Source organism: Salmo trutta, chromosome 40 (assembly GCF_901001165.1).
Source record: "Salmo trutta chromosome 40, fSalTru1.1, whole genome shotgun sequence".
NCBI lineage: Eukaryota > Metazoa > Chordata > Actinopteri > Salmoniformes > Salmonidae > Salmo > Salmo trutta.
In genome coordinates, this window is record NC_042996.1 from 19,781,464 (window position 1) to 19,796,553 (window position 15,090).

The 15,090-nt window shown below is 43.1% G+C and overlaps 1 pseudogene; it reads right to left on the reverse strand.

The window, feature by feature from the left end:
* Positions 1-6,663: 6,663 nt before the first annotated feature.
* LOC115180181 (dynamin-1-like protein) lies at positions 6,664-14,821 on the reverse strand (annotated as a pseudogene).
* Positions 14,822-15,090: the final 269 nt, after the last annotated feature.

Sequence of the window (15,090 nt, forward strand, 5' to 3'; positions counted from 1 at the left end):
GACTTCACATGTAGAAAATCACGATTTCACATAAGAAATTCCCTTGACAACCTGCTTTTGGAACACTTCACGTGATGTTTCACGTGTGAAATCGGGTTTTTGGAATGCTGCACAGTGCTTTTAATACACAGTGCTTTTAACATAGGGTTTTCAAGTTACATATTTGACACACATGATTATATTGCGTATGTTTATTTCTACAGTTATTAGTATTCATTTTGTCCTTACCTGGGATTTGAACGGCATTCCGATCTTCCTGTTACCCCACCATGTCTGTGTCAATAACTGATTTCACCTGTATTCCTACACTGGACTTAAAAGTAAATCTCAGCTTTGTTCAAAAATACATTCAAGAATTTTTTTATTTATCATAGTGATTCAGGAGTAACACTGAAATAGAATAGTATGCCCCGCCAACATTAGATATATATATACAGAAAACCCTCAAATCACTTAAATACCTCAATTAAATAAATGATGTGAAAATACACAGATGAACTTATAACTAAAATAGCAGTACACCTGGCACTCTTCTGCTAAATGCATAGGTAATGAATGTGTAGGGAAACACTACAGACTTTGTGGCACCGCAGAAATATCACAACACCTCAAATCCCAGGTCATATTTTAGCTGAGCAGCAAACCACTCACTTTAAAACCACCATACCTTTTCATTACTTTACTTATAAATTGTTTGGGATGGTTTGGGACCATCACGCAATGTCCTGACAACTGGTAAAGCACATGCCTTGAGAACATCTTACTAACATCCTCATGTGGTCTCACCCTTAGCAGAAAAACCACATGAATTTCATGAGATCGCATGTGATCATATGTGAAGTTAACGTGATAACGTGACAATATGTTAAGCAAAATGTGAAAACATGAAACTACAAATGACAACATGTAAGCACATGTGAAAACATGATCACATGCGATGTTCCAAAAATAAGTTTGAAAATGATTTCAAATGTGAAATTTCACTTGCACATGATTTCACGTGTGGTGTTCCAAAACACGTTTTCACATATGAAATTTCGTGTGAAGTGTTCAAAAACACGCTTTCACGTGATATTTCACATATGAAATCATTTGGGATTTCAGTAAGGGGGACACCAGAAACCTGCATTTCCTGCACCAGGTCTGTGGCCATGACTGAAATCAGCCACAGATTTATTGTCAAGAATACATTTTTGCACTGCTAAAAGTTGCACAGAATCAAGTCAATAATTGTGCGATTATCTGACAACAGCAACATAAAAGTAGCAGTGCTCAGGGACACTTAACATTAAGTGTGCATAAATGCACTCAGGTTTGAACTTGCACACTTTTGGTCTGGAGTACATTCATGTTGCAGCACTGCTTGGTAACTATGTAATTCAGCAGTGCTTTGTAACTTATTTGTTAACAAGAACATATATCCACACACTCTCAAAAATAAGAGAACGGTTACAGTACAATGTTGTTGTTCCCGGGTTTACAAAAAGGTCAAAGGTACACTTGAGGTACATGATACTGGTCGGTACCTTTTAAGGTACATGTGCGGATAATCTAGTAAAATGGTTAAAACAATATTTACCTGGGGCCTCCTGGGTGGCGTAGTGGTCTAAAGCACTGCATTGTTGTGCCACTAGAGATCCTGGTTTAAGTTCAGGGTCTGTTGCAGCCAGCTGTGACCGGGAGACCCATGGGGCAGTACACAATTAGCCCAGCGTTGTCTGGGTTTGGTCGGCAGGGATGATCTTGTCCCATTGTGCACTAGGGACTCCTGTGGTGGGCCAATGCATGCTGACACAGGTGTATGGTGTTTCCTTTGACACATTGGTGCGGCTGGCTTCCGGGTTAAGCGCCCAGTGGCTGGGTTGTGTTTTGGAGGGCTCTCAACCTTTGCCTCTCCCGAGTCCGTACGGGAGTTGCAGCGATGGGACAAGACTGTTGGATACCACGAAAAAGGGGTACAAATAATATATATATATATATATATATATATATATTTTTTTTTTTTGAAATGGAAAAATAAAATACAAATATGATTTTACCAATATATTCAATCATTACTGCGGTTTGAAATGTAGGTGGGGCAGTGTGCTGGCGGGGGCTCATTAGCATATGTTGGGCTATTTGTTGTATTTGTGCCAACCATCAGTGGAAATGTTGTACCAGTTTCAGTGATTTATCATTATGTTGATGATGGTTGAGCCCCTCTTTTGACACTTTCAGTTCTGCAGTCTGTAAGAACAGCTGACAGTCAAGAACTGCACTGTTAAGAGGTTACTGTGCCTTTCCAGTAGCATAATGGCAGCTGGTTCATAGAAAGTTACTTTGTCAATAACTTACTGTCAACTACCTGTAGATGGGTTATTGTAAGATTCAAAGTAACTTACTGTAGCTAATCTGTCACACTCACTGACCTGGTGGTCTGGTAGGAAAGTGGGTATTACAATGACATGGTGACTAGCTAAAAATGAAATATTGTATGTCTCTTTGGCATCACATGCACTTATGTTAGCTTTTAATAAGACTGGATAAGCAACAGTGTACAAACTTAGTGTTTATGAACAGCATACAACAGACCACATGAACTGGGACTACATTCCCTCTCATGGGAGACCAAAAAGAGCTAGTTGAAAGCCACACCTGCAATATTCTGCAACTGCTACAGTATGCTGCCAATCAGCAAGTGATGCACATGTTGTCATGTAGTCAGTGAAGACACAGTAGGTTACTAGCATGTATTGCTAGTGATCCCACTGGGATTCTCTGCCTCTAACCCTTTTACAGGGGCTGAGTCACTGACTTACTGGTGTTCTTCCATGCCGTCCATGGGAGGGGTGCGTCACTTGAGTAGGTTGAGCCACTGACGTGGTCTTCCTGTCTGGGTTTGCGCCCCCCCCTTGGGTTGTGCCGTGGCGGACATCTTTGTGGGCTATACTCGGCCTTGTCTTCGGACGGTAAGTTGGTGGTTGTAGATATCCCTCTAGTGGTGTGGGGGCTGTGCTTTGGCAAAGTGGGTGGGGTTATATCCTGCCTGTTTGGCCCTGTCCGGGGGTATCATCGGATGGGGCCACAGTGTCTTCTGATCCCTCCTGTCTCAGCCTCCAGTATTTATGCTGCAGTAGTTTATGTGTCGGGGGGTCTGTTACATCTGGAGTATTCTCTTGTCTTATCCGGTGTCCTGTGTGAATGTAAATATGCTCTCTCTAATTCTCTCTTTCTTTCTTTCTCTCGGAGGACCTGAGCCCTAGGACTACCTGGCATGATGACTCCTTGCTGTCCCCAGTCCACCTGGCCATGCTGCTGCTCCAGTTTCAACTGTTCTGCCTGCGGCTACGGAACCCTGACCTGTTCACCGGACGTGCTTGTTGCACCCTCGACAATTACTATGATTATTATTATTTGACCATGCTGGTCATTTACGAACATTTTAACATCTTGACCATGTTCTGTTATAATATCCACCCGGCACAGCCAGAAGAGGACTGGCCACCCCTCATAGCCTGGTTCCTCTCTAGGTTTCTTCCTAGGTTTTTGGCCTTTCTCAGGAGTTTTTCCTAGGGAGTTTTTCCCAGCCACCGTGCTTCTTTCACATGCATTGCTTGCTGTTTGGGGTTTTAGGCTGGGTTTCTGTACAGCACTTTGAGATTTCAGCTGATGTACGAAGGGCTATATAAATAAATTTGATTTGATTTGATTTGAAAGCAATTTGCCTGTATGTTACTGACAACGTTTTGCCAGTTAGGTTATTGTGAATCTTACAATAACTTACTGACAAATGGTTTTCAGATAAGACATGACAAATTCACAGACAATTCTGGCAACAAAATGCACACTAACCTCTTTTCATTACCGACACATTCTATTACAAAGTTTGCAGAACAGACGGTGTTAGAGGTGCTCAACTTGACGTGGCATAACCATCCGACATTTAAACTTCTACCGATGGTTGCCACAAATACATATATATTTGACCATGCCCCCAAATATGCAAGTGAGCCCTACAATGAAATGCTCCCATCTATCAAAGCACAGTGATTGTACCTTACATTCCAAATATTGGTTGGAAAAATGTCCCATTATACCTGCAAGGTACCAAACTGTACCTTGTGCAATCATATGTGTACCTGTGAAGTTTACGTTTTTTGTACACCAGGGAACAACACTGTTCTCTAACCATATCCTTATTCTTTGAGAGTGTGTTAATACATATTCCAATCAATAAGTATGGATGCATTCAACCAAGAGGTTGCAAGTTCAAATCCCCTAAGTATTCAGGTATGCTCTATATTTTACATTGCTTACATTTTAGTCATTTAGCAGACGCTCTTATCCAGAGCAACTTACAGTAGTGAATGCATACATTTCATACATTTTTTTTTTAGTATTTTTTTCGTACTGGTCCCCCGTGGGGATTGAACCCACAACCCTGGCGTTGCAAACACCATGCTCTACCAACTGAGCCACACGGGACCACATATATCAAATGTCCTTGAGCACTGCACGATTTACATTGCTGTTATGTTGGCTGTGGTAATTGGACAGTTAATGACTTTATTCTGGGCAACTTTTAGCAAAATCCAGAAATGTATTCTTGCCAATAAAACGGTCACCATGGCTCTTTCAGACTCATAGACATAGTGGTGAAGCAGGACATTTCAGTTCCCAAGTGTGGTCGCGGTACAAAATTACACAACAATTTGTTTTTTACAGTAATTAAAATCAGAAAACAGCAGCACTGTCATTTTATTAGAAATAACACCATCAAGTTGTTCGATAAATAGGCAAAGTGCAACACATTTTTCGTGCCAATATACACTGAGTATACAAAACATTAAGAACACCTGCTCTTTCCATGACATAGACTGATCAGGTGAATGTTATGATCCCTTAATGATGTCTCTTGTTAAATACACTTCAAATCAGTGTATATGAAGGGGAGGAGACAGGTTAAAAAAGGATTTTAAGCCTTGGGACAATTGAGACATGGATTGTGTATGTGTGCCATTCAGAGGGTGAATGGGCAAGACAAAAGATTTAAGTGCCTTTGAACAGGGTATGGTAGAATGTGCCAGGTGCACCGGTTTGTGTCAAGAACTGCAACCCTGCTGGGTTCCACACCTGTGTGTATAAAGAATGGTTCACCACCCAAAGGACATCCAGCCAACTTGACACAACTGTGGGAAGCATTGGAGTCAACATGGGCCAGCATCCCTGTGGAACGCTTTCGACACCTTGTGGAGTCCATTCCCCGATGAATTGAGGCTGTTCTGAGGGCAAAAGGGGGGGCTGCAACTCAATATTAGGAAGGCGTTCCGAATGTTTGGTATACTCAGTGTATGCATAGTCAATCTCCCATAGGTCCACAGACCTGGTGGTGCAGCACAAACTTCAGGTAATTATCAACCAAGAAGTTGTGAGTTCAAATCCCAAGTGAGGTTGATTTCCCAAGTAATCAGCGTACTGTCCTTTAATGTTAACACCTTCACTTAGCTGTAAAAAAATCTCTGGAGCAAACCGGAACTGTTTCATTTGAATGTCAATTATGCCTTTTAAAGCAAAAATATTCTCAATGACATTTGACACTTGGGTTTTCGCATGCTAAAATGTTCACGGTATCACGTTAACATTTTTCATCCCCATGTTGTCACATTTATGTTACATGAGATCATGTCACATGTTGTCACGTGGTCACGTGTAGTTTCATGTGATAACGTTGCTTCATAGGTTGTCACATGTTATCACATTAACTTCAGATAACAAAAAAAAAGTGAAATTCCTGTTTTTTTCCATAAGGGATGCACCACATATTGCCTGCACATTGTAGACATTAAAATGACATAGTAAGCGGCACCAGTGCTTTTGACATTAGAACTTAAAAACATTTAATAAATAAAGATCTTTAGGGTTACAGTATATTTTGGAGTTTCATACATTTTCATAAACAAAGTGGGACGGCAGTATCAAATTTACAGGAACTGGAGAATATTTACACAACTCGAAGGCCAGGGTTTGAAACTGAGGTTTGAGTTTCAGCTTTGATTTAGGCTCCAGAAAGAACAATCCATCAATCCCTCCCTGTTGTGTTACACTCAGACAGCTGAAGAGAGGACAAGTTTGGCCTTCAAACATTCTTGGTTTTAACTACACAGTACAGATATGTCTTAATGAGGTATCGGTTTCTTACACAGGTGAGCGATGATATGTATTTAGCCTTAACATAGCTGTGAGCCAGTACCATGTATCAACACACTTCCATGAACAGTGCATCTTCATATTGGCAAATCCCAAGTCTTCCAGACATGATGAGTAGATTACAGATTGACTTCAGTGGAGTTCTCCTCCTTACCATAGATGAGTCTCTCTGATCTCAGCAATGACCTGACTGGCCTTCTGCAGAGCCTGTGGACACACAATGAGATACACTTGACTATGAAGCTTGTTGTGAATAGTTCTACCTTTAGTGGTTGCTTTTTTTATCTACTTCCTGTACCAATGGTGGGTGTGTGTCAATCCTCTCTGTTCGTGGTTAAGGTACCAACCTCTCGCATGTCTGCAGCCTCCTTGCGTCTCTGGGGCATGTCCTCAGATTCAGTGAGGAGGGTACTGTGGATGTCGATTAAGGCAGCCCCCTCTCTGATTTAGAGGGGTTGGGTTAAATGCGTAAGACACATTTCGGTTCAATGCATTCAGTTGTGCAACTGACTAGGTATCCTCTTTCCCAAAGAGAGAGGGACAGTGTCAGAAAGCACCTGTCTTGGATGTTTTTCCGGACGATGAGAAAGTAGGACTTGATGAGTTTCTCGATGAACTCACAGTCACGCTGCTCCAGAGAAGACAACTTCCTGGCAACGGGAACAGGATGCGGGAGGGGCAACAGCATCAGCCAATCCCTGAAGAGCACCACACAGCATTTTGAAATTGAATAACTTTATTATTCGCTCACCACATCCAGCAGGTTGACAGCAAGGCCCTTAGGAGGACTGGAGGGGCCAGAGCTGGGGGCCCTCTCATCCCCTTTCTTTAGCATGCCTCTCCAGTTCCCTGTCCTCTCCTGGTTCCCCTGGGGCCCTGCTCCGGGAACCTGAGGTTACACACAACACAAACAATCAGATGTAAAGCCATTTTTTTACAGCAACTTGTGCCTCAAGGTGCTTTGCAGAATTACAATGCAAACCAATCTATTTAATTCAGAGCCAGACTCAAACGCACAGAGAGGGAGAAGGCAGAGAGGACATTGTTAAGAGAGGGCATGAGGGCTGGAGCAGACTGAGTACACACAGCAGGAAGCACGGAGCATGCCCATCTCATGCCCCACCTTGGCACCCTCCGCGTCCACAGGGGCAGGGGGGCTCGGTAGGAATGGGAGGCTGGCCGACTGGACCATTAACTACTGACTAAGAGGAAGAGAAGAGAGGAGGAATGGAGAAGGGACTTGTGACGTCAGGAGAGGTAAAGAAGAAAATGCCAGGGACAATTGGTATTATTATATTGAGATTAAAGAGAGCTGGAGAAATTGAGCTTGGGAGCCATTTTGTTTAGAGTATTATAGAAGAGATTCACAGTACGGCGGTTAGTTAGTTACCTTATCCCTGGGGACTGCAGTGGGCAGCTCTCTCATTCGGTTTCTCCTCGACTCCTACAGGACACAGACGGCACGGAGGAAAGTTGCATCCCTTTTACAGCACACAATGTCCTCTGTTGCTCAGTTGATTCCTGGTACCATCCATATGTAAAATGTACGCGCGCATGACTGTAAGTCGCTTGGGCTTAAAGCGTCTGCTAAATGACATATATTATCATGTTATTTTTACATCACAACTATTATCCTACAGAATTCAGGTCAACAGAAACGGTAATGACCTGCCAACTCTATGTTGTTGTTGATGACCCCACAGGCATCAGCAAAGTCAGGGTGTTTGGTGTTGATGTAGGCCAGCTCTATGGCCACCAGATTATGCACCTGGAACAGGAGAGTTGTATGTGATGTGATACAATAACCTGATGCAGTTGGCATACAAATAGTCCACGTGCAGATTACACCGTTTGAACCTGAATTTACCATCTCATGGATGATAGGCAGCCTTTTCCTGAGCAGAGAGGTGACCACTTCTACTATGGCATCATGGAGCTTTGGAAATCTCAACAACTCCTATGGAAAACACACACGTGTGTGTGTGTGTGTGTGTGTGTGTGTGTGTGTGTGCGCAGTGTCTACCTGCGTGCTGTAGTTGCTGCAGTGCTGGATGATCCTCTGCATCTCCTCATGGACCAGCTCTAAACAGCGCAGGCTGGGCTCCTCCAGTCTCTTCATCTGCTTCTTCACCAGCAGCTCAAACGACACCTCAGGCACAAACAGAGACGGACGAGGGCCCTAGAGAGAGAAGGAAAGAGGGAGAGAGCGAGAGAAATTAGAGACTAGAGACAGACATGTACCGTGTGTTGTTCAGACAAAGTAGCATTAAGAGAAAGACAGATGATTATTTATCCGTTCCTCAGTTCGAAGGTATGCCCACTCTTTAGTCAATACTGTTGTTAGAAGGAGAGAAGAAGAACCTCTCAGTACTTCTACTCACAGTGGCGTTCCTGATGGCAGTCAGGATATCTATGGTGTTGAGTCCTCCTAGGGCATCCACTGACTCTAAAGTTCGCCTAAAAGCCACGTGAAATATGTAACACATTCTGGCACCACGGCATCTGAAAAAAAGATGAAGTTGACATGATGTACTACTATGAATCAAAGGAATAGTGCCAACATTCAAATCTCAATGCTACTCGTCTCAAGCATTTCATAATACAGGTAATACTACATGAAGTGCATCTCTGGGTTTTCACAGGCATTTTGCCCACACATCGGCGCCTCCTTGTGGAATAGAGAGGGTACTACTACTCACAGCTCGGCCGTCTCAATGTGCTTGGCCGTGCCCTCGATGGTGTGGCAGTACTCCGCAGCGAACTTGGTGATGAGCTGCAGCAGGGTGGCATTCTGGTCCTCCACGGGCTGGCCGTAGCTGCTGAACAGAGACTGGTACTGGGCCGCCAGCACGTTAATACACGTCTTCAGCTCCGGTAGACAGTCTCTGATGTGGTGCATCAGTAACCTAGCAGGGTCAGGAGAATTAGAATCATAGAACTTACAGAACATTGATTTGAATGTGACTTGAATGGGAATTCCAATCTAGTAGTTCTAATTCTATGGGCACAGTATCTGAGACCTTGAAGTTTCATTAGATACAGTAGGTAACTGTAGTGAGAATATTTCAAATGAATAAAGTTCATGTTCAGTTAAGTGTGACATTTACCTTTCTGTATTACACATGATTTTCAGTGTTCTGTTTGTGACACTCGGGTTGAAGGTCACTAGACTCGATGCGGTATGTTATGGATTAAACTATCTGCTGAGTGATTGACGCCAGACTGGAGGTATGTAACGCCCTGGCCATAGAGAGGGGTTTTTGTTCTTTATTTTGGTTAGGCCAGGGTGTTACATTGGGTGGGCGTTCTATGCTCATTTTCTATGTTGTCTGTTTCATTGATTTTGGCCGTGTGGCTTCCAATCAGGCACAGCTGTTGTTGGTTGTTGCTGATTGGGAGTCACACATAAGTGCCTGTTTTTCCGTTGGGGTTTTGTGGGTAATTGTTTCTGTTAGATTATTTCCTAACAGGACTGTTTTGCTGTCGTGTTTTTGTTCAGTTTTGTATAGTGTTCTTACGTTAATTAAAATCATGATGAACACTAACTCCGCTGCGCCTTGGTCTACTCTCTCTCCCGACAGCCGTTACAAGGTACAAGAACACACTGATTATCATTGTATTGGCTGTGAACACTGTGATTCTGTAGTAGCTGGCAAAGTCACTGGCCTTTTGTTTTGACTTCCTACAAGCCTCTTGGCTGGTGTTTACAGAACAGTTGTCAGCTGATTAGGATATACAGTGCATTCAGAAAGTATTCAGACCCCTTGACTTTTTCCACATTTTGTTATGTTACGTACAGCCCTATTCTAAAATGGATTACACCGTTTTTTCCCCCCATAAATCTACACACAATACCCCATATTGACAAAGCAAAAACAGGTTATATGTTTTTGCTAATTATATATTTTTTAAATAAAGAAATACCTTATTTACATAAGTATTCAGACCCTTTGCTATGAGACTCAAAATTGAGCTCAGGCGCATCCTGTTTCCATTGATCATCCTTGAGATGTTTCTCAAACTTGATTGGAATCCACCTGTGGTAAATTAAATTGATTGGACATGATTTGGAAAGGCACATACCTGTCTATACTGTATAAGGTCCCACAGTTGACAGTGCATGTCAGAGCAAAAACCAAGCAATGAGGTCAAAGGAATTGTCCGTAGAGCTCAAAGACAGGATTGTGTTGAGGCACAGATCTGGAGAAGGGTACCAAAAAATGTCTGCAGCATTGAAGGCCCCCAAGAACACAGTGGCCTCCATCAATCTCCAATGGAAGAATTTTGGAACCACTAAACTGAGCAATAAGGGGAGAAGTGCCTTGGTCAGGGAGGTGAACAAGAACCCGGAGGTGAACAAGAACAGAGTTCCTCTGTGGAGATGGTTGTCCTTATGAAAAGGTTCTCCCATCTCTGCTGCACTCCACCAATCAGGCCTTTATGGTAGAGTGGCCAGACAGAAGCCACTCCTCAGCCAAAGGCACATGACAGCCTGCTTGGAGTTTGCCAAAAGGCAACTAGAGACCAAGACCATGAGAAACAAGATTTTATGGTCTGATGAAACCAAGATTGAACTCTTTGGCCTGAATGCCAAGCATCAAGTCTGGAGGATGCCTGGCACCATCCCTACAGTGAAACATGGTGGTGGAAGCATCAAGCTTTGGGGATGTCTTTCAGCAGCAGGGACTGGGAGACTAGTCAGGATCGAGGGAAAGATGAACGGAGCAAAGTAGAGAGATCCTTGATGAAAACCTGCTCCAGAGCACTCCGAAACTCAGACTGGGGCGAAGGTTCACCTTCCAACAGGACAACAACCCTAAGCACACAGCCAAGACAATGCAGGAATGGCTTCAGGACAAGTCTATAATGTCCTTCACTGGCCCAGCCAGAACCCGGACTAGAACCCGGTCGAACATCTCTGGAGAGACCTGAAAATAGTTGGACAGTGACGCACCCCATCCAACCTGACAGAGCTTGAGAGGATCTGCAGAGAAGATTGGGAGAAACTTCACAAATACAGGTGTGCCAAGCTTGTAGTGTCATACCTAAGAATACTCAAGGCTGTAATTGCTGCCAAAGGTACTTCAACAATGCAATATGAATACGTATGTAAATGTAATATTTTTAAAACATTTTTTTTTATAAATTAGCAACAATGTCTAAACCTGTTTTTTCTTTGTCATTATGGGGTATTGCTGTGGTGGAAAAAGTACTCAATTGTCATACTTGAGTAAAAGTAAAGACTGCTCTTCTCTTTTGTTCACCTTCAAATTCCTATTACAGAATTCCATTCTAGTAGTTGCAATTCTATGGGCACAATATCTGAGATCTCAAAGTGTCATTAGATAAAGTAGGTTGCACTTTGTGATTCATAGGTTGTTTGGCTGACCACCGTTTTGGCTGATCAGAGCTAAGAATCTTGACTGGCAAGTGTTGTTACAAGGCACTACTGTAGTTGCCACTACCATTGCTGATGTGCTTATGTAAAACTTAACTGCACTATGGAGGGAACAATAATATTCTCACCTGTTCAGAGTCCTGGCCAGATATTTGGTTCCATTTCGATTAGCGAGAGAGGGATACTTCTTCTGCAGGAAAGCATGTTTATCTCGGATGGCATCGCTCACTGACTTCTTATTGTTGATGTCCAACTGACTCCTGCATGAAACAGAGACATGTCGGCTTCACAATAACACAAGACAGATTTCAGCGGATGTTCATTTTATGTAAGATAGAGTAGAGGCTATTATTGGGAGTGAGTGTAATGCGCTACAGTAGAGTATAACGCCAGACCTGTTGACCACTCCGATGAGGCCCAGTTTGACAGGGATGACCCGGCCCATTAGGACGTCCATAGCATCAGTACCAGTGTCCATCAAGTCCAGCTTGGTCACCGCCGCCAGTGTCCTCCTGCCTGTACACAACAAAAGACTAGAGAAATGAGTCCAACACAACATACTGTACACAACATACACTTTTACCAGTCGCAGAGAGACATAAGTGGCTGCCCAAATACTGTGGATGAAAATGAGCATTATAGCCCTTTTACATTGATGTGAAAACTGAAATGAGGGTCAAAGCAGGAAAAACCCTGACATCCAAACTGTCACCATCAACTAAATAAGCGGAAAAAAACTCAAACCCAGTACTGACCGTCGGGATCAACCTCACGGGCCACTTTGAGGGCCTCTGAGGTGGCCATGTCTGTGTTGGCAGGGGTCACAGCCAGGATGATGGAGTTGGGGTTGAGATGTGCTTCAGGATCAGCTCTCTGATCTGCACCTCTATGTCTTTAGGCTGGTCGCCCACTGGGACCTGTAAGGGGGGGAGCACAAAACACAGAGGAGTAACTGACAACTGATTCTTTCTAGTGTATCAAGCTCCAGCCAAGGTTTCAGTTGCCCTGCATGTCTGCTAGGCTTCTAGCTTCTCCTAGTGTATAGTTAATCTCCATCTCTAGTCACTGTTACCTTGGTGATGCCGGGTAGATCCACCAGAGTGAGGTTCACCACATTAGGAGAGAAAATCTTCAAGGCTCATCACTGATCCCCTATAGGAAATACAATGACAAACAATGACTAGCTTTGTCTCATTGCTGATCCATTTTACATTTTAGTCATTTAGCAGACACTCTTATCCAGAGCGACTTACAGTAGTGAATGCATACATTTTTTTTTCTGTGCTGGCCCCCCGTGGGAATCGAACCCACAACCCTGGCATTGCAAACACCATGCTCTACCAACTGAGCTACAGGGAAGGCCATATCCACTATAGGAAATACAATGACAAACAATGACTACATTTGTCTCATCACTGATCCCCTATAGGACAAACAATGACTAGCTTTGTTGAAATTGTTAGGAATGTATGATGTGAAGGAGATCAATTTATTAAGTCCTAAATAATTACACTGTGATTGTCTTACCTTGTTAGTACCTGAAATTCTTTCCGTTTCATTTTCGACTTCCTGCCTGATTTCACTGAAGTCTGTGTACATCTGAAAAGACCAGCTTTGTTAATGTATATGTTCTTCAATCAACAACACAGAAAACAGAATATCATAAGTAGCAACAAGTATAAATGTTTGAGATAAGTCATACCTTGTTTTTGATGTGTAAGAATTTGCCCCATTCACCTCCTTCCACGCCTGTGGAATACAATAACACACGGTTTAGATATACATTTTCACCTAACCAAAATAAGGTAATGGAATATGTATCAATAATGTATCATACATGCCATTTAGCAGAATTTTCTATCCATAGCAACTTACAGTCATGTGGTGTACACATTTAACATATGGGTGGCCCCAGTGGGAATCAAACCCACAACTCTTGGCTTTGCAAGTGCAATGCTCTACCAACTGAGCCACGCAGGATTACAGTCATATGATTAGAATACTATATTAATAAGATCTCTATGATCACAATCATTTAAGGAATAACCCTGGATAGACTTCTTGTTCAGGTGTGGACGGTCTGGTCTACAGGTCCCTAATAACTGTCAAAGGAGGCATGTATAGGAAAACACAAAAACCCAACAGACAAGACCTTTGCGTAGCTGACTGTTTGTCCACATTGTGGGGTCTGCAGTCAAAGAGATAGAGAAAGTTTCAGCTCCTATTTTCAAAACTGTGTTTTTTTCAAAAACAGCTCTCTGGGTTTAACCTGATACAGTGGCAAGCGTGTGATCTTCTGATTTTCACGACTTGCTGAAGTATGAAATAGGCTGGTACAATTGGAGTGAAGGGGTGCAAAACGCTGAGTCAGAAATAACAACATGAGTGGCAGGTCAGAAACAATGACACAAAGTGGTCTGAAAATACCCAAAGAGCCAAATGAGGAATCACACACACCACACACCACACACAGTTAGTGGTCAGTGTGGTCACATATGGTGGCATTCCATCCCAGGTAGGCCTACATACCATTCTCATCTATCATTTTCCTACCATCTCCAGGATCCACGTGGACTAGCTGTAGGATGAGTGGCCGGCGGGTCACTACACCTGTCCCACTGGGCAGCATGTCCTTGCCAACCAGGCTCTCCAACACAGAGCTCTTCCCACTGCTCTGGAGACAGGCATCACAGTATGTCACATCATGGACTTGGGTTAACAGCTTTCACATAAGGACAGATCTGAGAACAGCAGTGTTACCAAATAATATGGCACATAAGGTTGTCCCACAGTTACTGACAGAGAGTTCTTCATAATTGCTGCTGCCAAAAAGCAGGCTTTGCCCGGGTCAAATGGAACATGCCAGCTGTCTACCAACACATGCACACCAATAATAGCCACACAACTGGCTCATGCACAAACAGAGACAGAAAGAGGTGTATTTTTAACTGCACCACGCTCACTCAAGTTCAATGGCTCATTTTCAGCAATCCTGATGTTTTGCCGAACATAATGAAAACCTCGAACACAAAATAGCTGCATAGACAACAATGTATGTAGCTATCTTTCAGTGTCATGTGAAGAGCTTAGCAGCATTGCCCTATTTTGACAGCTACGAGGGGAAGGGTTTTACCTGGGTTCCAACGACTGCTATCTGGGGCAGCTGTATTATGTCTGCTCCCACCGTATTGAAGATATCTTGAAGCTTGTTTATAAGGGGATTAGGGCCTCCATGTTCAAGCTAAATTGACACCTTTCTAGAGAGATAAACTAATGGAACAGCTATCTACCAGCTCTGTTAAAAGTCATGCAATGTCCCATTATAGACACCATTGAAATAAGCCATTCCCACCAGTCTACGACTGCGTTGTGTATCGTTGGGACTTGTAGTCTTCCAGATGCCAAACGCTCTCAAACGCTGCTTGAATTTTCCAAATAGGACTGCATTTCCCAAAATAAGACTGCTGCTCAAAAACATATTGTAATGTAGTTTTTCCATAGAT